Here is a 22,971-nt window from a genome sequence, read left to right as displayed (position 1 = left end):
TTCACTGTCTTAGTTTCGGGTGTGTGGCAAAGTGAATCAGACATACATACAAATATACCCATTCTTTTTTTCCCATATAGGTTATTAAAAATGACTGAGTAGATTATTTGGCGCTATACAAACATTGTAAGTCAACTCTACTCCCCTAAAATTAAATTTAAAAAAAAGCTTCATTGTCTTATCACAGCCCTCAGTAGAAGATGCTGCCAGAAGGATCCGGACAGGGTGGGAAGATCAGCTAGGTGACTTTTGCCGCCGAGGTCGCTTCCAATTCAGGGTCTCGGATATTTTGTTAAAGAGGCAGACCCATCCTTTCATACATGAAAGTGGTCTGATGAATAAACGCCGGCAATATTCACATTTAAGAAAAGCACCCTCCCGAAGTACAAAAGAAGGCCAATTTGTGTGTTTGCCCTGAAAGGAACACACACATGCACACACGCTGCATCTAAACCCTTGAAGTTCAGGCTGGACCAAGAATTTTCACTTCTGTTTTGCAAACGTAAAATCTAATTACAGATTCTGAATGTGAGGGTCGGCACTGCTTTAGAGACCAACAGACTGGATAAGCATCTTCTGTTGCAGGGCCGCCAGTTCGTTTCTCATCTCAACTTGAGTATTTTGCATTGGCCTCTCACCGTTCAGGGAGGAGCCCGGCTCCACATCAGGAGCACAGAGGGAGTGGAGACTCTCAGAGAAGGCTGCTCAGTGGAATGGAAAGCACAGAGGATAACTTAAAAAGGAATTGTTTTGAGGCATGACATAAACACAGTGAGGTGCCTGAGCTTAAGGGATCAGCTCGATACAGTTTCACATGTGTGTACACGCTCACGATCCCATCCAACTCAAGACAGAGAAGATTCCAAGCACCCCAGAAGGCTCCCTCCAAATCTCATACCCCTTCCCCAGAGGTGACCACTGCTCTGACTTCTAGCCGCACAGCTTGGTTTCGCCTGTTGTTGAACTTCACATAAATGGACCCCTTCAGCATTGACTCTTGTTCTGCTGGCTTCTTCCTTTCCATGTTCTGTCTGTGCATTTCTTCTATGTGACTGTTTCTGAGATGGAGTTTTCAAGAACTTGAGAAATACACATTTTCAACTGTGCATTTGCCGTTGACACGGTCCCCTCAGGAGGCGGCACCTTCATGCTGAAGATGTAGCTGGGCGCCAAAGCCAGTGGGCAAAGCTGAAGATGTAGCTGGGCGCCAAAGCCAGTGGGCAAAGCTGAAGATGTAGCTGGGCGCCAAAGCCAGTGGGCAAAGCTGAAGATGTAGCAGGGCGCCAAAGCCAGTGGGCAAAGCTGAAGATGTAGCTGGGCGCCAAAGCCAGTGGGCAAAGCTGAAGATGTAGCTGGGCGCCAAAGCCAGTGGGCAAAGCTGAAGATGTAGCTGGGCGCCAAAGCCAGTGGGCCAAGCAGGCAGGCAGCCTATGGGAGCACGTGAGAGCTGCATTTCCCTACTGACTCCACCCTGAAGTAGGACCCTCCTCTTTGCTTCATCAGACCTGTTTCTAGGTAACTTGTGCAGAATAAAATTTGCTCTCCAAAGGTAACAGTCCTGACGCCTCTGTGCAAGGCCGTGTGCTCCCACACTCTACACAGGCCACCTCTATCCCCGCAGCACACCTGCGATTGTCCTCAGGATGAAAATGAAACGGAGGCTCCGAGGGAGTACATCACTGGCCCAGGATCATACAACCCGTAAATCACGGAGCTCAGATTTTGAACCCAGACCCATTGGGTTTACAGAGCTTCTGTGGGTCCTGAGGACACATCTCCAGGACTCTTCCAGTGATGACAACAACTGGCCAACATGGAAGGAAGTGGATGGAAACCCAAGGGATTACTCACTTCACTTACGGCTGCCCTCCCTCCGAGCCCGGCCCCCAGCACTGCCCTCCGTGTCAGAGCCAGGCGGCAGCAGCCAGGCTCGTGGTGGTGAGAAGGGGCAGGCTGGAAGGTTCCAGCACATGATGTAGTGAGACGGGCTGAAAAACGGGACCGTACTGGCTCTAACCCTTACTGGCTGCTGTGATGTGGGGACACGTATTCATTCCACCTTCTGTAGGACGGAGAAATGACAATGATGTACGCGTGACACAGTTTCGCTGGGATTAACTGCTTTGTGTAGAGCACTAACACAACGTCTTAGATTCCCGATCACTATTAACTCACGCTCTCATACTTAATATAAGCAAATGCCGCCTCTTGAGTCGAACATTTAGAACAGAACTTTATCAAAGTAACGTAACGCCAAGGGAGGGCATCAAACTGGAGCGTCGGGCAGGTTTATGAAAGTGAAAAAAGAATTGCATTGGCAGCCCAATATCGGCCACTCATTTAATCAATTCATTTACTTCTCACAGCCCAAACACAGCCATTAAAAGGGTTTACTCGGCTGCTTCCCTCTGTCTGTATTGATTCCTTTTCAGTGAAAATATTGATAAGTTTATATAGATCGAGACCTTCAAGTTACTTAATTATTGATTGAAAACAGTTGCTCAGGCTGAGCAGGTGGGGTTTTACTTTGTTTAACAACTAGAAGAAACAAGAGGGTCTCTGCAGGATAAAGCTGGCACCAAAGCCCCTCCTGAGTGGGCTAACCCTTGTCGGCTCTAAGCCTCAGCCTCGCGAGCTGCAGCATCTGTATCCCAAGATGACCATGCATGAGCTTGATGCTTATCAGCAACTGGGAGTAAATTAGAGCAGTACCACCCAGAGTGATTAGACCCGGTGCTGGGCTAGGCTGAAAAATGAATATGGATTTGAAGTTATTTTTTGAGTGTGTGTTTTGAGCTATTCCTTACCTCTGTCAATGCAGAAGCAATCCAGCAGTGCCTACCAGCACCTGAGGTGCCCTGGAGGATGCAAAAATCAATACGGTACAGCCCCTGACCTCAAGGAGTTGAAAAATTACTTAAGAGTATGAGGTTAGCTTTTAAGTCTTCATAATAAAACGTAGGGAGAGGCTGAAATACTATTACAATAGAGCACTATGGATGGCCAACAAAGGAACATTTTTATCAAGGGGAAAAGTCTTCCTAGAAAAGCGTCACCAGTTCATTGAACATGTGTATGACATCAAGCTAAATATTTTGTTGTATTTTATTTTATTGCTTCTTAGGGGCGCACCTGTGGAAATGGATGTTCCTAGGCTACGGGTCCAGTTGGAGCTACAGCTGCCGGCCTACACCACAGCCACAGCAGCATGGGATCCAAGCCACATCTGGGACCTACACCACAGCTCACGGCAAAGCCAGATCCTTAACCCACCGAGAGAGGCCAGGGATCGAACCCACAACCTCATGGTTACTATTCAGATTTGTTTCCACTGTGCCACAATGGCAACTCCTCAAACTAAATATTTTTTTAAAAAATTTTATGGAGGTGGAGTTGATTTACGATGTGTTAATTTCTACTGTGTAGCAAAGTGACTCAATTATATATATAGTATCTTTCGTGTTCGTTACAGTTTATCATGGGATATTGAATGGAATGTACTTCCCTGGGCTATATAATAGGACCGTGTTGTTTATCTCAAACTAAATATTGTATTTTGTACAGCTTCCTTTGGCCATGAGGCTCCTTGTTCCATGGTTCTCCCCAAGCCCAAACTCTTCACCCCTTAATGCCACCTGCTTGGTTGATGGAGATTCTTGAGTTTGCAGAGGCCTGCTGGAATCTTCTTCAAAGAGCTTGTGCCTGCTGCGTGGAGTGTGGTGCCGTGGGGAGAACCGAGGGACATAAGCGGCACAGTTTGCCCCTGAGAGACAGAAACCCCGAAGTAAGGGCCTAAGCAGGAGGGAAGTTTATTTCCTCTTTGGTAAACAAAGCAGATAATCTGTCCACAACTGGATTTGTGACTCTATCAAGTTTATTTCCTCTTTGGTAAACAAAGCAGATAATCTGTCCACACCTGGATTTGTGACTCTATCAAGTTATTCCGCTCTCTTCAATACGTGGCTGGCTTCTCATGGCCTAATATGCCTGCTTGTGCCTCTATAGTCATAGCTGCGTTTCAGAGAGAAGAAAAAGACAAAGGAAGAAACGAAACACAGGCCTTTAAGGATGTTTCCTAGAGGCTGCCTATGAACCTTCCGCCTCTGTCACACGGGCAGAACTTGGGCGTGTGGCCGCACGTCTGGCTAAAAGAGAGGCTGGGAAATCTTGCCTTTATTCTCGCTCATCTGTCCTCAGCTAAGGATGGAGGATCTTGCCCGTAAAGGGGAAGCAGAGAAGAGGGAGGTACAGCAGCCTCCGTCACAGAGGGTATTGCAGACGCATGCACATCTCTCCGTGGCAGCTGGCAGGATGCACCAGGCCGTAGTAGATGCCTGGCAAGTGCTGTGGGAGGATGGCATGGGGGTAACTGGGGGACTTGGGGAGAGGGGGGGGTTCCTGAAGGGGCTGGTATTCTGATGGGGAAGTTGGGCACAGGCCTTTTTAAGTAGAGGGAATGGCTCTAGATAAACAAGCACGTGGCGACAGAGAAGGAAAGACACGTGGTCCACTGTTGCTGATCTCAAAACACCAGGGCTCAGCCAAGGCTGAGGGCCAGGGAAGTGGTAGAAGATGAGGTAGATGTGTCTGTTGGAGCCAAATCTCGTCGTCCTGATTATGAGTTGAAAAGCGGACGCCTTGTTTTGTAGAGTATGTGGCAGAAGCTTCTAACTGTCCCATGCACGCCTTACCCTGAAATTGACCACCTTACGGCAGACCCCTCGCATAGAGCTACCTGTGCCCTGGCCCGGCCTCGGCTGATCAAGATCCACTTTCCCGGTATTTTTGCCTTGATCCTGGGCCTCATTATGCATTCTTACTCCGGGCAGTCACTACCAACATCTGAACTTAAAATGAGAGAGAAACCCTGTTTTCCACCCGAATGGCACGATCTTCTTGGTTGGTTCTTGCTATAAAACGTCAACCATCTGTACTTCTCTAAGAGGAATGCGTTCTGACTCAGTTTCAGCTGAAGATGCAGGAATTGAGGCTGAGCACAAAGCAATAGGTACCACAAGGCCCTCATGCCAAAGCAGGAAGTTAGACTGTGCATGTCACCTGCTGGTAAACCAGTTCATGCACCTCAGCTCATTGCTCGCCTTGATGGTATAGAAGGGCTGACGTGCAAGAGACTAAAAGACATGACTGAAGAAAGAGTTGGAATGCTGCAGTGCTGGAGGCCAGTTGGAGAGCTTTTTGTCTGCCCCTGGAGTTCGGGGATGTGGCGGACTGCTCCACAACAAACCAACTCACTGGTACATTTAAAGAAGCTCCAGGGGTAAAGTGGTTTTCTGCTTTGACCTTCTTGAGACTGGCTTATTCCATGTAATGCTTCCAACTCTATGACTATTCTTTCATTCTACATTTGTTTGTTTTTGGTCTCCTCTCTGCTCTGTTTCACACAACACATGAAAACGCAGTGAGTGTTTGGTAAATAGTTGAATGAATGAGACAATTCCACAAACAATCATCATTTCCAATGTAATTGAGCTCTGACAGTCAGATATGGGCAATGGCAAATTAGGTGGGTGAGGGACAGCTGAGTCCTTCTTAAATGGACCTCAAGTGGGAGGTCCCTTTAAGGAGAGGGAAAGAGCCATGCGGAGTAGAAGCCCACACTAAAAGGGGCCTCTTGCCTCTACTTAGACCGTGTGCATGAGGTTAGAAGTCAAGAGTAATCCTTGTGGGTGTTGTCAAGTGTAAAACAGCAGAATAGATTGTTTTAATACAACCGCCTTGGTTACTTTTAGAGCTTCAATTGACCAGATGTAAAGGTTCTGAAGATGGTTGAGAGAATTATGTATAGCTTTCCTTGACTTTCCCAGGTAAAAAGAGCTTTACATACCCAGATTGGGAGAGAGTTGGAGGCCTCTAGTTATTTATTTCTTGAGCACAACAAAAGTAGAGAGTCTTTAAAACTTTTTAGTATGACAGCAAGATATCAGATGCCACATGTTTGGATAGCAGTGGAATTAACCTGTGGACAAAGGTATTTTAGCCCCAGTCCTTTGTTACTGTGTTTGTTTGTTTAATGTTAAGACTAAAATAGGGCCCTTTGCCATGAGCAACAGTGTATCCTGCCTAAACTTTTGCTTCAGGGCCCAGGGGTTATTAACAGTAACCACTTAGCCAGATTCCTCCCATCATTTATTTTTAACAGCTCTATTGAGTTATAATTGATATACAGTACCACAGAGCTCACATAGTTAAAGCGTATACTTTGATGAATTTTGACATGCGTACACCTGTAAAACCATCACTGGAATCAAGATAATGAACAGGTGCATCACCTCCACATGTTAACCTGTCTTTGGTCGTACTTCCTCCCTCCTGCTCTTCTTCACCTTCCCCTGATCCCCCAGGCAACCCCTGACCTGCTTTCTGTCTCTGTAGATTAGTTTGCATTGTCTAGAATTTTATACAAATGGAATCATACAGAACATACACTTTTTTTTTTTTGGTCTGGCTTCTTTCACTCAGGATAATTATTTAGAGATACCTACCTGTCGAGTATATCAATAGTTCATTCCTCTTTACCACTGGGTAGTCTATTATTTGGATATAGCATTGTTTATTTTTATCCCTTCACCTGCAGTTGGACGGTTAGGATGTATCCTGGGGTTTTTTTTGGCTATAGCAAACGAAGTTGCTGTATATATTTGCAGACAAGTATTTGTGCAGACAGATGCTTTTACTTCTCTTGGGAACATACCCAGGAGCACACTGGCTGGATCATTTGGTAGGTGTATGTTTCACTTTTAAGAAACCGTGGAGCTATTTGCCAAAGCGGTAGTACTATTTTATATTCCCACCATCAGTGTATGAAGAAGGTTTCAGTTCCTCCACATTCCTCACCGACACATGGTAGGGTCAGTCTTTTTATTTTCAGTCATCTACGCATAGATGCATAGAAGTAGCTCATGGTGGCTTTAAGTTGCACTTCTCTAGCAACTAGTGATACTAAGCATCTTTTCATGTTCTCATTTGCAAACCATATAGATCTTTGGGGAAGTGAAGATGTCTGTTCAAATCTTTTGCCTATTTGTGTATTTTCTTATTGAGTTAAGAGCTATTTATATATTCTAAATGTAAGTCTTATCAAGTATATGATTTGTAGACATTTTCTCCCAATCTGTGGCTTTTTTCCCCCATTCTTTTAGCAGGATCTTTTGAAATGCAGAAGCTTGTAGTGTTTTTAACTTCCTATTTATCAATTTTCTCCTTATGAGTCATGCTTTTGTTGTATTCTTCTCTTTGGGAACTCCAACTGCATAGGTGCTTGAAGCTGTCCTACAGCTTACTAATTTTTTCTTAAACCTTTTTCCCTTTGAATGTTTCACTTTGGATAGTTAGTATTGCCATGTCTTCAACTTCACTAAATTTTTAAAAAATGCCTAATTTGTTACTCTCATCTGGTGTATTTTTCACCTCAGACATTGTATTTTTCACCTCTAGAAGTTCAATTTTGGTTACATATGTATATTTAGGAAAGAGGATGGAAATAGATGGCCCGAGGAAAGGGGATATCTAAAATGATGAGGTTCAAATTTGACATCTTTAAGAATCATTTGGAGAATCTATTAAACTGCAGACTTCTATGGACCACATGCAGAACTATCTTCATAGAGAGCTGGAGGTGATCCAAGAATCTGCATTTTAAGGGGAATCTCAAATAATTCTGTTGCAGGAGCTCTACAGCCCACTGTGGAAACAGTGATCTTGATCTAACATTAGGTCAGATGCCATGAAAATTCCTAGGAGCAAAAATTTTGTTGTGGTCTAAAGTGACAATGAAGTTTTTGTCATGATAGTCAGCTTGTTCTTAGGCATGTTTCTGACCCATTTCTGCTGAATAATTAGTGAAAAAAAATGAATGTCTGGCTGAATGAATAAATTGATGTAGATTCTGCTTTCTGTGCTCATAAATTGATGAAACTCCTAATAACCCTATTAATTATTGATCTAAATATAATTGGTGCCATCATCCCTTATATTGGCTTTCTAAGAACACATTAACTGATGGCCTAGTGATCTATTTATACTGTAAAACAACTTAGCAAATCCTTTTCAAAATAGTATAAATGCAAATTCTAATCCAACACCAGCAATATACTCCTAGCTTTGGGGTTAGAAATGTAGGAAATATTGAAGCCTCCCTAGGCTTATGAATGTTTTAATAAGAAAAAAATCACCCATTAAAGAAATATTTTATACCTATGGTCAATTGTAAACAGTTATTCTTTATGATATGTCTTATTTCCTCAAGCATTTATTTTTGATGCGTAACAAATAATACACAAGTGACACAAATATGTTAAAAGATGTTCACTTTGATGTATCACGGCAAATAAAATCTGAGTAGAGAAACTTTTCTTGGTTACAGAGAGAATTTCTTTCCTTCCACATCTTGGAATAGTCAATAAATTAATAATTAATTTAGTACTGTAAAAAATTCTTTCATTTTCAAATCTGTTTCACCAAGGAACCATTCTATCTCTGACAGTTCATTTGAGCCTGTCAGTAAATGAGAGCGCGAGTTTGAATTTCATAAATGAATCTCATAAAAGGGTTGTAAATTAACTCCACTGTAAAGGCGATGGATTTTTAAATCAACGAATGTTTAATTTTTTTCTTTTTTTTACAATTGAGATGCCTAAACACAACTTTTATTCAGAAAAACGACTACCTCTCTCAGAAGGTGAAATTGAGAACTTTTAAATCCATGACCATCTGTGTCACGCATAGACAGCAGCACACACATCCGTGACAGCGTGTCATTGGCTAAGACACAGAGTGATGAATCATGATTCGAGCCAAAGCAGGTTACCCACATCTCCAGAAGACCTGCTGTATTTCTAGAGAAGAGCCACTCCATTGACCGTAAAGAGTATTCTGATCTTTGCTTTCAATCCTGAGTCAGTGAGTCATTTTCAAGACCCAGAAAAGAGACAGAGGGTGTGAAGGAGGCTTAATTTCTGATGTCTGCCTACGACTTTTCCCGGCAACATTCTCGCTCTGGGATACATCTGTCAAGTTGTGTTCCTGGATAACACCTCTGTAGGTATGCTCTCAATAAGGCTTCCTTCCCAAACTCTTCATTTGACAGACTCCTTCTGATCCTTAAAGAAGCATCAACCTCATTGAAGCCTTCCCAGGCTGACTGTGGCGCTTCTTCTGTTGTTATTGATGTGATTGTTTACATCGTTGCTAGTCTTGGTCCCCTTACTTGGTCCCCCTTGGTCCCCTTGGACTTACTACGTTTCAGCTCTGAATTCCTAACACTTTGCACAGGGCCATGTGTGTGCACGTACACACAATCCCTAGATGATGCTAAGACTAGATAGTAATACATGCATGTATAATACGTATACACACACATAGTCATGAGTTCCAGAGAGAGCTAGGACTTTATTTATTTATTTACTTATTGTCTTTTCAGGGCCGCACCCACAGCATATGGAGGTTCCCAGGCTAGGGGTCAGATTGGAGCTGCAGCTTCCGGCCTACACCACAGCCATGGCAATGCCAGATCCAAGCCGCATCTGGGACCTACACCACAGCTCACAGCCAACACCGGATCCTTAACCCACTGAGCAAGGCCAGGGATTGAACCTATGTCCTCACGGATGCTAGTCAGATTTGTTTCAACTGAGCCACGATGGGAACTCTGGAGGACTTTAAAATGTAACATAATAACTTTACAATTTTTAGAGGAAAATATAGGAGCACAAACATTCACACACACAGACACGCATATACATACACAAATTCACCTCATAAGATGAGTTGGGAGTGGTTCCTTTTCATATTCACTGAATAATTCATGTAAGATTGGAATCATCTATTCGCTGCACATTTGATAAAACTCACCTGGAAATCCTCTTGAGCTATTAATTCCTCTTTTTATTATTACTTTTTAAACATTTTACCTTTGTTTTATTCTATGGTTCCCCCCTCCCCACCCCTGAACAGTTTCATTTGGGGATTATTTTTTCAGCCATTTTTTAAAACCATAATATAAGCATTCAGGATTATAATTTTTTTTGAAATGTAGCATTTTATTATTTTTCTTTTTTTTTCTTTTTTCTTTTTTTTTTTTTTTTTTTTTGCTTTTTATGGAAGCAACTGCAGCATATGGAAGTTCACAGGCTAGGGGTAGAATTGGAGCTGCAACTGTCAGCCTACACCATAGCTCACAGCAACACCAGATCCTTAATCATGAGCAGGGCCAGGGATCGAACCCGCATCCTCATGGATACTAGTTGGGTTTATAAACCACTGAGCCAAAATGGGAACTTCAAAATGTAACATTTTAAAAATTGTTAAGTATCATCTAATTTTCATTTTAGTTTCTTCTTTCACTCATGAGGTTAATAGAAGTATAGTTCTTAATTTTCAGGAATTTGCATTACCCCTATAACAATAGCTGATCTAGTTGTATTTATGTTTGGCTGTATGATACTAATTTTTATTTTAATTAGATGGAATTCACATTAGGTCTGGTCAATTTTTATTAATATTCCTGTGTGCTTGAAAAGAATATTCCTCCTCCAGGCATTGCAAGTAGTGTTTTACATATGTGATTTAACTTGTTGCTTATGTTGTTAAAGATATTCCGCATCATTGCTGCTTTCTTGACTGATCTACCAATGGTAACAAAACCACCCGCCAAGGGATTGATTTATCACTTCATAGTTCTATCACCTTTTACTTTAAATATTTTGAAGCTACCTTATTAAGTGGATACAAATTAGAGTTGTATCTTCCCGGTATTAAACTTTAAATGACAGGTATCTTTAGTATGTGTATTGCCTTAAAGTCTGTTTTGTCTAGTATTAATGTACAGCTACATCAACTTTCTTTTGGTAATTGCATTTTTATTCTTTCAAAAAATTCTCTGAGTTCCTGCTGCAGTGCAGTGGGTTAAGAATCTTACTGCAGCAGCTCGGGTCGCTGCAGAGGTGAGGGTTCAATCCTCGAGCTGCTGCAGTTTTTTTAAAGGATCTGGCTTTGCCATAGCTGTGATGTAGGTTGCAGCCATCTGTAGGTTCAGATTCAGTCCCAGGCGCAGGAACTTCCATATGCCAGGGGTGTGGCCATAAAGAAAAAAAATTCTCTAATTGTTTCTTTGTGTTGTGGTGTGGTCCTTGTAAAGAGCACATATATAGTTTGGATTTGTATGTTTTATCCTGTGAAATTTGACTTTAAACTGACAATTCTAGTCTATTTCCATATATCATGATTGCTCATCTATTTGGATTTACTTTATCACCTATTTTATACTTTGTTTTATCTTGCTTAATTTTTAAAAATTCACCTTTTCTTCCCATTGCTTTGGATTGAGATTCCCCTTTGTTTCCTCCATTAGTTTGGAAGTTTATATTTTATTTTTATTCTTTTAGCGATTATTCTAAAATTTTAATAATTTCAATCGGGAGCTGTCTTTGTCCCAAACAATATAAAAAAAAATTTAGAATTTCTATACTCTGATTGTTTCCATCCTCCGTTTACATGCAGTTGTGTTCCATCTTATTTCTTCAACTCCCTAGATGAGACATGGTTTTATACAATGTTACCTTTTTCAGTTCCCACCATTTCTTCTTGCATTCCAAACGTTCCTTCTGGAATCCTTTTTCTTCCTCCACAAGTACAGTCTTTGAGAATTCCTACGGCGAGGGTCTGTCAGTAGCACGTGCTTTCAGTTGCTGTTTGTCTCCTACCTCCTAAAACATTAATGGAATTCCCTGGGCCAAGAGAGGGGGACCACTTGACTGCTCAGTTTGTCCATCTCTGCTGCAGATGGCTGGCAACAGAATCCCTGGCTGGTGCCAGGAGCCTCCTGTCCCCAAGGCAGCGACAAGGTTCTCTTCAGAGAGGTGCTTTCCTAAGCATGGCCAGAGCCCTGAGGGCAGAGCATCTTAACCTTGGCATTGCTGATATTTGTACATTTGGGACCAGATAATTCTTTGTTACGGTGGACTCTCCTATACATGGTAAGATGTTTAGCAGCATTTTTGGTCTCTCCACTAGAGGCCTTCCATGTGTGATAACCAAAAGTGTCACCAGATAGTGGCCCATGTCTTCTGGGGAGCAAAACTGTCCACGGTTGAGAACAGTTCTTCGAGGCTCCATTGGATCCGCAAGTTCAGGTCACACTCTTTACTGTCTCCTTTCTAGTGTCACATTTTCTCATTGGCAACAGAGCCGACTTCATCTGCATCAGATAAGTTAAACCCAGGTTACACGCACACATTTATATCGCATACTATGTATACACACATATATATTCCCAAATATATTCGACCAGCATTACCACAGCCTCTTTGGTATAGAGCATAGAGCAATAGTTGCTTTACTGAAGCTCAGTCAGTGTTTAATTGATCTTTAGATCACTCAATACGCATACCCTTTAGGTACTGCCTAAGGAAAGATTAATTTTCAGCCCCAGGAAAGATTTAAAATGGGAAATTCCAGGCCATGCTAATGTGACTACGGCTTTACCTTAGAAGTAGCAAATCTGGAGAATTAAAAATGAACCCCATTTTGGCAAAAAAAAAAAAAAAAAAAGGCGCAGTGGTGCTGTTTCTAGATAGTTGAAATTTTTTAAGCAAAAAGGAAGAAATCCAAGTGTATTCTGAGTGATCTAAGTAGAGTCGAAAGTTGAGGGTGGTACGAAGAGGACTGTGGACTGAACAGAAAAGAACTAGGACTCCAGATCGCAAAGGAGAGCGAGTGGTTTCACGGGAGTGGTTGCGATGGATGAAACAATGAGGAAGTGGAGGAAAAACACGAGTGAGGGAGGGAGTGCGTGGGTGTCGCAGGCCTGGTCCCAGGAGGGTGACTGGACTAGCTCATCATGGGGGCCACCCCCCACCAACTCCAAGGAGATGAGAGACTCCCTTTGTTCCCGAGGAGGGTCTAGAAGCCGAAGCAACTTGTTTGTGGTCACACCCAGCAGGTGCCTGAGCTGAGAGGGTAAAAGTACAAAAGCAGAGACATGAGAGTAGAACTTGGGCCCACAATCAGCCTAGAGGGAGATGCCTAAGCTGGGACTAGCCCCCTAGCTCCCTCCCACTACCCTGAAACTGTAGGCAAAGTGTTGTATTTATGAGCGCCATCGTTGTCGTGGGAAAGAGATGTGGAGTTTCATCAGATTTTCCTAATAAAAGATTGAGACCCTATGCTGTAAAGATTTGTGGGGTTTTAGTCTAAAAGACTATCTCCATAGTTCTGTAATGGTACAGAAAAATATACCCCAGATTTGCTTGGCAATTCCAAGTAGTTTTTTTCACTCTCAAATACTTTCCAAAGCTTACGTCATGAGAAGTTAATAGCAAATTCTTAAGCCAAATTCACGAAGTGTATCCGTGTTTTCTATCTTTTGGCCAAAAGCATGAAGTGAGCAGTCACAAAGGCTGCTGAGTTGGGCTGGATAGGAGTGAAGCGATGTAGGCTCTTGTGTCATCTGTGAATTCCTGGAATTATGATCTTAGATAATACAGTTTGCATCCATTGTCTTATCTTTTGATTGCCCTTGTGAAAGCTAACAGGTCTGCCTAACTCAAAGCAAAACAGAGTGGTAGAATTTGAGTGAGAAGTGTCTTTCCTGAATATCTGTCCTAAACACTTTATTTAAAAGGGTTGGGTCACTTCCTTGGGCCACTTAGACCAAAACCCTTCCTGACCTGTGTACAATGCTGTTTCCATGACACCAGGCTGGGTCCTATGTCAACACTGTAAAGATGCTTGAGTGAAATGGATTTTCGCACCATTCATTCATGCTATCAGCCATCAAGTCCCCAGTATTGAAGGTGACCTTAGCTCCTTTGTCCCAGGAAAACTGAAAGAAGATTAATGCATGTCTACCATGTATCAAAACTGTTCTAATTGAAATTTAGAACTCAGCTTCATGGAAACGAGGTTGTTCAAGTGGGTCACTACCCTCTGCTTCAAAGAATTTCTAATACATGTATTGGAGTACCTACTGAAAGGAGAAACACAATGAGGTAGGAAGAAAGAGTTCTTAAAATCTTGCAAGCCGTAGTCTCTGCCCATATGGACTATGAAATTAACTATGGAAAGAACTCTCTGTGGGAAGATACACTGCACCACCATATAGCCATAGCGGAACCACAACAAGGGTTAGACCAAACAACACATATGGATGTCTCTACAAATCAACCTCAAGAAAGGAACACCATGAGACTCTGGTCTGTATTGGACATCCTTCATGAAGTCAGCTACTAAGTTCTGAAAGAGGAAAACTGTAAGAGCAGCCTTCTTGCATGTCCCAGGACAGCATTTAAAAATAATTCTTCCTTCTCTCTTGTTCCCCTTGCCCAGAATATGGTGGGTACCTTTGACCCTGTTGTTAGTACAGGATTTTAAAATAAACTATCCTGCGTCGGAATGAACTGCGAGACCGCTTGTTTCCAGGTATTGCCCATGCCCAGCATCTACCGACTCAGTCCTCTTCTACACCCTTTATTTGGGTTCAGGCAGGTGCCACTCACTAGAATGTGAGATCCCCCAAGGGCAGGGACTCTGTCTGACCCATCTTGGTATCCCTAGCATCTTATATAGTGCCTGGAATACTGGAAAGACTTCACACTTCATTAGCAAGGTGAACTGAAGATATGAGATTGTTCTTCAAGTAGAGAAATTAAGGCATAGGGAGAAAAAATACGAGTTCAAAATTGCCTGGCATTAGAAGAGGTGGAATGCTCAAGTCTCCAAAACTAAGTATTTACACTTAGACTGCAATGTTCCTGATCCACAGAAAACCACTCATCTGATTTTAGGGTAAAAAGTCTGCTTTTTGAGTTTTTAAATAGAAACCAACTGTAAGTGCAGAATACTTGATGGGAAAGAGAATGAGACAAAGTAATTGATGAAACCAGTGTACTAGAATAGTAATCAACAATGTGTCAATTTCAACTCTCCCAATGACAGCCCAATCAATGAATCTGTCTTGGCAGATAATTACTTGCTATATCCTTAGTCCATAATGTTATCAATAAAGTCAAATGTCCGGTTTAATATGTTACATTTAATGATTATACAATAACAGGCAGCATACTATATGTTGAAGGAGATTAATGAAAGGATTAGACATGGTGCCGATACTTTTTTCCTTTTAATTAGTGAGGCCCTAATGGAGAATTCAAAATATGCTGAAGTGAAGGCTTTCTTTCTTAGCAGCTAAAATTATGTTCAGAGATTTGGTTATTGAGTTTCTAATTGTCTAGCAATTCAAATGCTTTGCGGAATGCTTTGAGCCTTGCCTGTCCTTCCGGTTGAGGAACTGGCTTGGTGAGCCCAAGTGGCTGTGCTTTTTCAGGGGGAGACAGTGTTCCCACCCCCCAACCCTTGTGCAGGGTCTCCGGCCTGGCTGCGCTGTTGGCCAGGTGATGTCGTCCCCAGGAGGAGTGGGGGCTGATCCTTTCTGTGGTCAGGTTCCTCTGAGCCCTGCCTGCCCCTGCTCACTTATCATGAACTTGGCTTCACTAAAAATTCACCACAAATCAATTTTGTCAGTTTCCATTATTTTATTGCTCACCAGGGAGTAGACCAGGCAGGTACTGAATAATTCATGATGGCAGTGGTGTTGATCCTATTTTGTGGGTAAGAAAAATCTAACGCCCCAGAAGGCCTCCGTCAGTGAGTCAGTCCCCAGGCGTTGCAGTGCCTGCTTAGCACCTGCTACTGGGCAGGGAGGTTTAAATGGCCTGTGCCACCAAGAAATGCACCTTTCTCGCTGGTCCACGTGTGAGCCATGTACTTATCAGTAGGTGTCGTCAAGGGGGAGAGTTTCCAGGTTGGAACTTAACGTAAGATATGTATATAGAGGCCTGGAAAGATGAGAGTTAGATGGTAAGAGTCTCAATCGGCGAAGTCTGAGCAGAGAATCAGAATCCGATTCCAGGACTCTGTCAGGACAAAGGTGGACACAGAAAAAGACGCAGAAATAGGGAAATGTATTCTTATATATGCATGTGTCTACATTCGACGGAATCTTGGCTGCTAGGCAACTCGGAATAGAAAACAGTTACAAGGATGGTAAAGAATTCTCAAATCGTGAATAAGCAAGCCAGAGACACTGAGTTGCTGTCTCCAAGGCAGATTTCCCCGTTTTTAGGATACAGGGTGTAGGCTCCCTCGAAGCCAGCATTCTACGTTATTGTCTTGGTTAAAGCCAAAAAGCCAGGACAGAACGGCAGGGAGCAAGGGTGGCTGACTGCCCAGGATGAACAGGAGGGGACCAGCACTGGGGGAGCCCTGGCTTTCAGCCTACAGCTCTGACCCGGTCTCCTCAGGGTGCTCTGCAGAGAGTGGACATGATGGCAGGGACTCAAGCTCCACTCCCAAGAGACTGCTGCTTAACCAAGATGACAGGCTGTCCCCTTACAGCCAGACTCCTTGACTGCCAAGGGGCCTGGACCACTGAGGTCTGCGGGCAGATTCTCTCCATGGAATGCCCACCTGAGGGGCCACTAAAATCAGAAAGCCACATGGGAAGCTGAACAAGTAGGGCAGCAATGAAAAAGCTTCTGCCACAGCACAGCCAACAATCAACAAAATGGAAAGGCAACCTACGGATTGGGAGAAATATTTGCAAAGCACCTATTTCGCAATGGGTTTAATACCGAACTATGTATGGAACTCATACAACACAGTAACAAAAAAGGAAACAACCTGATCAAAATATGGGCAAAGGACCTGGGTAGGCATTTCCCCAGACAGCATATACGAATGGCCTACCTACGACAGGTGCATGAAAAAGTGCCCAGCATGACTAATCCTCGGGAAAATGCAAACCAAAACCATGATGCGATGTGACCTCGCACCTGTTAGAATGACTACAACGAAAAGGTAACAGGTGTTGGCAAGGACGTGGAGAAAAGGGAACCGTGTGTGCTGTTGGTGGGAATGTATAGTGGTGCAGCCACTCCGGAAAACAGTGTGGAGGTTTCTAAGGAAACTAAACAGAACTGCCAGGAATCCTCTTTCTGGGTTACAGCCAAAGGAAATACAATCAGCATCATAAAAGAGCTATCTGCACCCCTCTATTACAGCATTATTCACAGGAGCCAAGATATGGAAACAAGAACCCACCATGGATGAATGGAGGAGGGACTCATGTATACAATGGCGTGTTACGCAGCCTCAGGAAACAAGATCTGGGCATTTGTGACAATGTGGATGAACCCAGGAGACATTATGCTAAAGGAAGTAAGCCAGGTACAGAAAGAAAAAAACCGATCTACTTACATGTGGCGTCTAACAAAGTCAAATACATAGAAACAGGAGTTAGAACACTGGTTGCCAGAGGTGGGGAGGCAGGAGAAATGGTAGCGAATGGTTACAAAGTTGAAGTTATGGAGGATGAAAAAGCCTAGAGATCAAATGTACAGCTTGGTGACTATAGTTGAATACTGGAAATTTGTTATGAGAATAGATTTCAACTGCTCTTATCACATGAAAAAAAATGCTAATCATGGAGTTCCCCTGTGGCTCACAGGTTAAGAACCTGACCTAGTGTCCATGAGGATGCAGGTTCGATCCCTGGCCTTGTTCAGTGGGTTAAGGATCCGGTGTTGCCGTGAGCTGTGGGGTAGATCACAGATGCAGCTCAGATCTGGTGTTGCCACGTTTGGGGCTGTGGCGGCAGCAGCAGCTCTGATTCAACCCCTAGCCTAGGAACTTCCATATGGGGTGGTGTCATGGGGCAGGTCACTGAGGCTCTAGGGAAGCCTGATAATCTATGCTAGTTTTAATGTGTTCAGGTACATTTTTTTCCTCCAAGTCTGGATAGATATGTATAAACACTAAAGTCTGAGACTTTGCCTTTGTTTTTCATTTTTTGTGTGTGTGGCAAAATATCTACCTACCACGTAAAATTTGTCTTTTTTTTAAAATTTTTTGGCCACCCCGCGGCATATGAAGCTTCTGGGCCAGGGATCAGATCTGAGCCACAGTCTCACTCTAAGTTGCAGCTGCGGCAACGCTGGATCCTAAACCCACCGTGTCGGGCCAGGGATGGAGTCCACATCCCAGCAGCTCCCAAGACGCTGCTGATCCTGTTGTGTCACAGCAGGAGCTCCAGAGTTTACCATCTTAACCCTTTGGAGTGTAATTTCAGTAATGTTAAGTGCGTTCACATTATTGTGGAGCCATTGTCACTGTCCATCTCCAGAACTTTGCATCTTGCAACATTGAAACTCCGCTGTCATTAAACAATAACTCCCCATTTCCCCTTCACCCCAACCCCTGGAAATCACTGTTTTCTTCCTGACTGCTCTAGGTACCTCACATGATAGGAATCATGCCATATGTCTTTTTGTGACGGGCTTATTTCACGTAGCATAGTGTCCTCAGGTTCCTCCATGTTTTGTGGCATACATCAGAATTTCTCTGCTTCTTACTCTGAACAATATTCCATTGTATGTATATACAGTTGATCCTTGAACAACATGGGTTTGGACCGCATGGGTCTGCTTATACTTCGATTTTTTCAATAAATGGTACTCTAGAACTAAATGATCCGCAGTTAGCTGAATCTACAGACGCAGAACCATGGACATGGAAAGCCAACTGTTAAACGATACATGGTTATTGGCTTTGAAGGGGGTTGGTACCCCAATTTCTGCATTGTTCAAGGGTCGACAGTACCACCTTTTGCTTACCCATTCTTCTATCAAGGAACGCTTGGTTCGCTTCTGCCTTTGTGCTATTGCGAATACAGTGCAATTTTCTCTATACCGCATTTTCACCAGCAGTTGGTGGGGTTATTATATTTTCTTATAGCCATTCAGATGGGTGTTTAGTTATAGCTCATTGTGATTTGAGCTTGCATTTCTCAAATGGCTAATGATGCTCAACTTCTTATTTGCCATCTGACTATGATCTTCAGGGATCTATCTGTACCTGGCTTTGGTCCATTTTCTATTTGTATATTTTTTGAGTTTTGAGAGTACTTTACGTGTGTGCTGGTCTTTTGTTGGATATGTGGTTTACAGACGTTTCCTCTTCGTGTGTAGTTTGTCATTTTCCTAACAGGGTCTTTCATAGTGTAAAAGTTTTCCATTGCAATGAAGTTAAATTTACTGTTTCCTTTTGTAGATGTTGCTTTTGGTGTCCAGTCTGAGAACTCTTTGCCTAAATCCTGATGATTTTTGCCTACTATTTGTTTCTACCTCTTTTATAGTGTCATATTTTACATGAAAGTCTGATTCATTCTGAGCTAATTTTGTATAAGATGTGAGACTAAGGTTCAGGATTTTTTTTTTTTTTGTCCTATTGATGTCTAGTTGCTGCAGCAGCATATTTTGAAGATCATCCTTCTCCGATGAATTGCTTTTGTACTTGTGTCCAGTATCAGTGGGCATATTTTTGTGAGTAGGGGTAGGTCTATCTTAGGTTCTCTCATCCACCCCATTGATCGGTGTCTATCTCTGCCAAAACCATAAAGCTGATCACTATGGTTATATAATAAGTTATAATCAAGTAGTCTGATTCCTCACATTTTATTCCTTTTCAAAATTGTTTTATAGTTTTGAGCTTCTTTCGCTTTCTAAATATGTTTTATTAGAGTTATATAAGACTAGAAAAAAATCTTGTTGGGATTTTGATAGAACGGATTTGAACCAGCATATCTTTTTGAAAAGAATTGACATCTTTCCTATGTTGAGTCTTTCAATTCATGAAAACAGTATGTCTATTAATTTAGAACTTTATTTCATTGGCATGTTGAAGTTTTAACATATTTCACCATCATTTTGTAGTTTATTACAAACTACATTTTCCTTCAGCCCCAAACCCAGTTGTTTTCAGTTCCAGACAAATATATGGTCATAGCCTAACTTACAAATGAACCTTATTTTGGCCAAGCCTAAAATAAAATCCTGTATGTGATTGATTGACATCTAAGTATTCCTCTCTTTTCTCAGTGATTGTAAGTGGTATTGGGTTTTAAATTTTGTTGTTTATGCGTTCATTGCTTGTACAAAGGCCCTTAGTTGATTTTTGGTTGCTTATTTTGTATTCTGAAACTAGCTTATTAATTCTAGTACGGTTTTTTCTTTTTTTTTTTTTTTTGTAGCTTCTTTGGGATTTTTTATGAAGACCATCAGATCAACTGCAAATAGGTAAAACTGCAGTTTGACTTCTCCCTTTCTGATATGTATGCCTTTTAGTGCCTTATTGCACTGGTTAGAACTTACAGCAGTGTGTCAAACAAAGCAGTGAGTTAGACGTTCTTTCCCTGGTCCTGATCTCAAGGGGGAAGAACGTGGTCTTCCACCATCAAGTAAAACGTTATCTGTAGGGTTTTTGTAGATGCTCTTTGCAAGTGAAGGAGCTCCTCCTGTATTCTTGTTTTTCTTAAGTTTTTACCATGAAAAGGTCTGGATTTTGTCAGATGCTTTTTCTGCATCAGTTAATACTATCATGCGCCTTTTTAAAAATGCTTGCTAATATAGTAGAGTACATTGATCGATTTTAAAATATTGAACCAGCTTTTCAGCCCTGGAAACATGGCTTGCTGCTTTGTTGCTCTTGGCTTATAATTTTTTTGAAACATTGCTGAATTTTATTTGCTAATCTACTGTTCAAAATTTTTCGTCTATGTTCATGAAGGATGTTATCCATGGTTTTCTTACTTTGTACACCTATTTGTCGGTTTTGGTATGAGTTTCACAAAATGATTTGGGAAGCATTCCTTCGTCTTCTGTTTTATGAAGAGATTATGTGGAAATGGTGTTAATTCTCCTTGAAAAGTTTGGTAGAATTAGCCAGTGAAACTATATGGGCTTGGAGCGTCCTTTTTTGAGAGTTTGAAAATTATGAATTCAGTGTGATTGATAGTTACAGGGCTATTCAAATGTCTCTTTGATATTGAGTGCGCTGTGATCATGCTTGTTTTCGGAGGAATTGGTTCATTTTATTTAAGTTGTCAAATTGGTACTGGTAGAATTGTTTATTGTGTTGCCTTGCTATCCTTTTGAAGTCTGCAGGGTCTGTAGTAATATCACCTGTTTCATTCCTGACATTGATCATCTGTGTCTTCTATCCCTTTTCTTCATCTGTCTTGCCAGAGGTTTGTCAATTTTATTGATCTGTTCAAAGAACTAGCTCACTGTTGCATAAAAATTTTTTTTTGTTTTCAGTTTCACTTATTTCTGCTCTTATCTGTGTTGTTTCCTTCTTCCCAGTTATTTGCATTTATTTTGTTCTTTTTCTAGATACTTGAGGTGAGATCTTAGATTACTGATTTGAGGCTTTTCTTCTGTTTTCCTATAAATTTCCCTCTTACCACTGTTTTAGTTATATTCCCTAAATGTTAATATGTTGTATTTTTTTATATGTTGTATTTTCATATAATTCCATTCAATGTATTTTTATTTTCTTTAGAGCTTTTACCTTTGGCCTATGGATTATTTAGAAATATGTTGTTTCACTTTTAAATGTTGGAAATATTCTTATCTCTCCATTATTGTAGTTTATTGTATCGTGTTGGAGAATACACTAGTATCATTCCTCGTCTCTTAAATGTGCTCTGGACTATTTTAAGGCCCACCATACTATCTTGGTGTGTGATCCATGGCATTTGAAAAGGAAATTTATTTTGCTGGTTTGGGGTGAAATTTTCTGTATATGTTGGTGATGTTGATTTCTCCTATATCCATGCTGATTCTCTGTCTAGTGGGTCTATCAATTGTTAGGAGTTTTAGTCTCCAGCTGCATATGTAGATTTGTCTATATCCCCTTTCAGTTCTATCAGTCTTATTTTATAGCTCTGTACATAAACATTTAGGATGTCTCTGTCTTCTTGGTGAACTGACCTTTTTTTTTTTTTTCATTATATAATGCCCCTCTCTGTCCAGTACTTCTCTTTGCTCTAAAGTCTACTCTATTTGATATTTCTATAGCCACCCCTGCTTTCCTTTGGGACCCATCTACCTGATAAATCTTTTCCCATCCTTTGACTTTCAACCTGCATATACTGTTATACTTGCTGTGGGTGACTTGTTGACAACATGTAATGGAGTCATGGTTTTTAATCCACTCTGATAATCTTTGTCCTTTAATTGGTTTATTTATTTGATTTTTATTAGAGTATAGTTGATTCTCAGTGTTGTGTCAATTTCTGGTGTACAGCATGGTGACCCAGTCATATATATATTCTTTTTGTCATAATATCTTCCATCATGTTCTACCGCAAGAGATTGGATAGAGTTCCCTGTGCTGTACAGTAGGACTTCATTGCTTATCCATTCTAAATGTAATAGTTTGCATCTACCAACACTAAACTCCCCGTCCATCCCACTTCCTCCCCCTGATCCCTTGGTAACCACAAATCTATGCCCTGAGTTTGTTTCTCTTTTGTAGGTAGGTTCATTTGTGTCATATTTGAGATTGCATAAGTGATATCATATGGTATTTGCCTTTCTCTTTCTTACTTACTTCCCTTAGTATGAGAATCTCTAATTGCGTCCATGTTGTGCAAATAGCATTATTTTGTCCTTTTTAATGAGTGAGTATTATTCTACTGCATATGTGTATACACCCCCCCCCCACACACACACATGCATACACACACCACATCTTAACCCATTCATCTTAGGTTGTTTATATGTCTTAGCTATTTTGAATAGAGCTGCAAAGGACATAGGGGTGCATGTTTCTTTTTCACTGAAAATTTTATCTAAATATATGCCCAGGAGTGGGAATGCTGGATCATATGGTAGTTCTATATGTAGTTTTCTGAGAAAACGCCATGCTGTTTTCCATGGTGGTTGTACAAATTTACACTCCCACCAACAGTGAAGGAGGGCCCCCTTTTCTCCACACCCTCTCCAGCATTTGTGATTTGTTGTCTTGTTAATGATGGTAGTTTTGATTTGCATTTCTCTAATAATTAGTGATGTTGAGCATTTTTTTCATGTGTCTACTGGCCACACATATACCTTC

General features: G+C 41.6%; 1 long non-coding RNA gene across 1 annotated transcript in view; it reads left to right on the top strand.

Annotated features, from left to right (window-relative positions):
- Positions 1–22,971, top strand: part of LOC110260385 (uncharacterized) — an 88,647-nt gene that overhangs the window by 13,761 nt on the left and 51,915 nt on the right. Inside the window, exon 2 of the long non-coding RNA XR_014844846.1 lies at positions 20,102–20,147. This is a non-coding gene — a long non-coding RNA (uncharacterized LOC110260385). The remainder of the gene's footprint in view (positions 1–20,101; positions 20,148–22,971) is intronic.

This window comes from Sus scrofa, chromosome 4 (assembly GCF_054392235.1).
Source record: "Sus scrofa isolate SSC_HxYL_T2T_F1_AM1 chromosome 4, Sscrofa_HxYL_maternal_Yorkshire_Landrace_v2.0, whole genome shotgun sequence".
Taxonomy (NCBI): Eukaryota; Metazoa; Chordata; class Mammalia; order Artiodactyla; family Suidae; genus Sus; species Sus scrofa.
The sequence above is the reverse complement of the archived record's forward strand: the minus strand, read 5'-3'. Positions and strand labels throughout refer to the sequence as shown.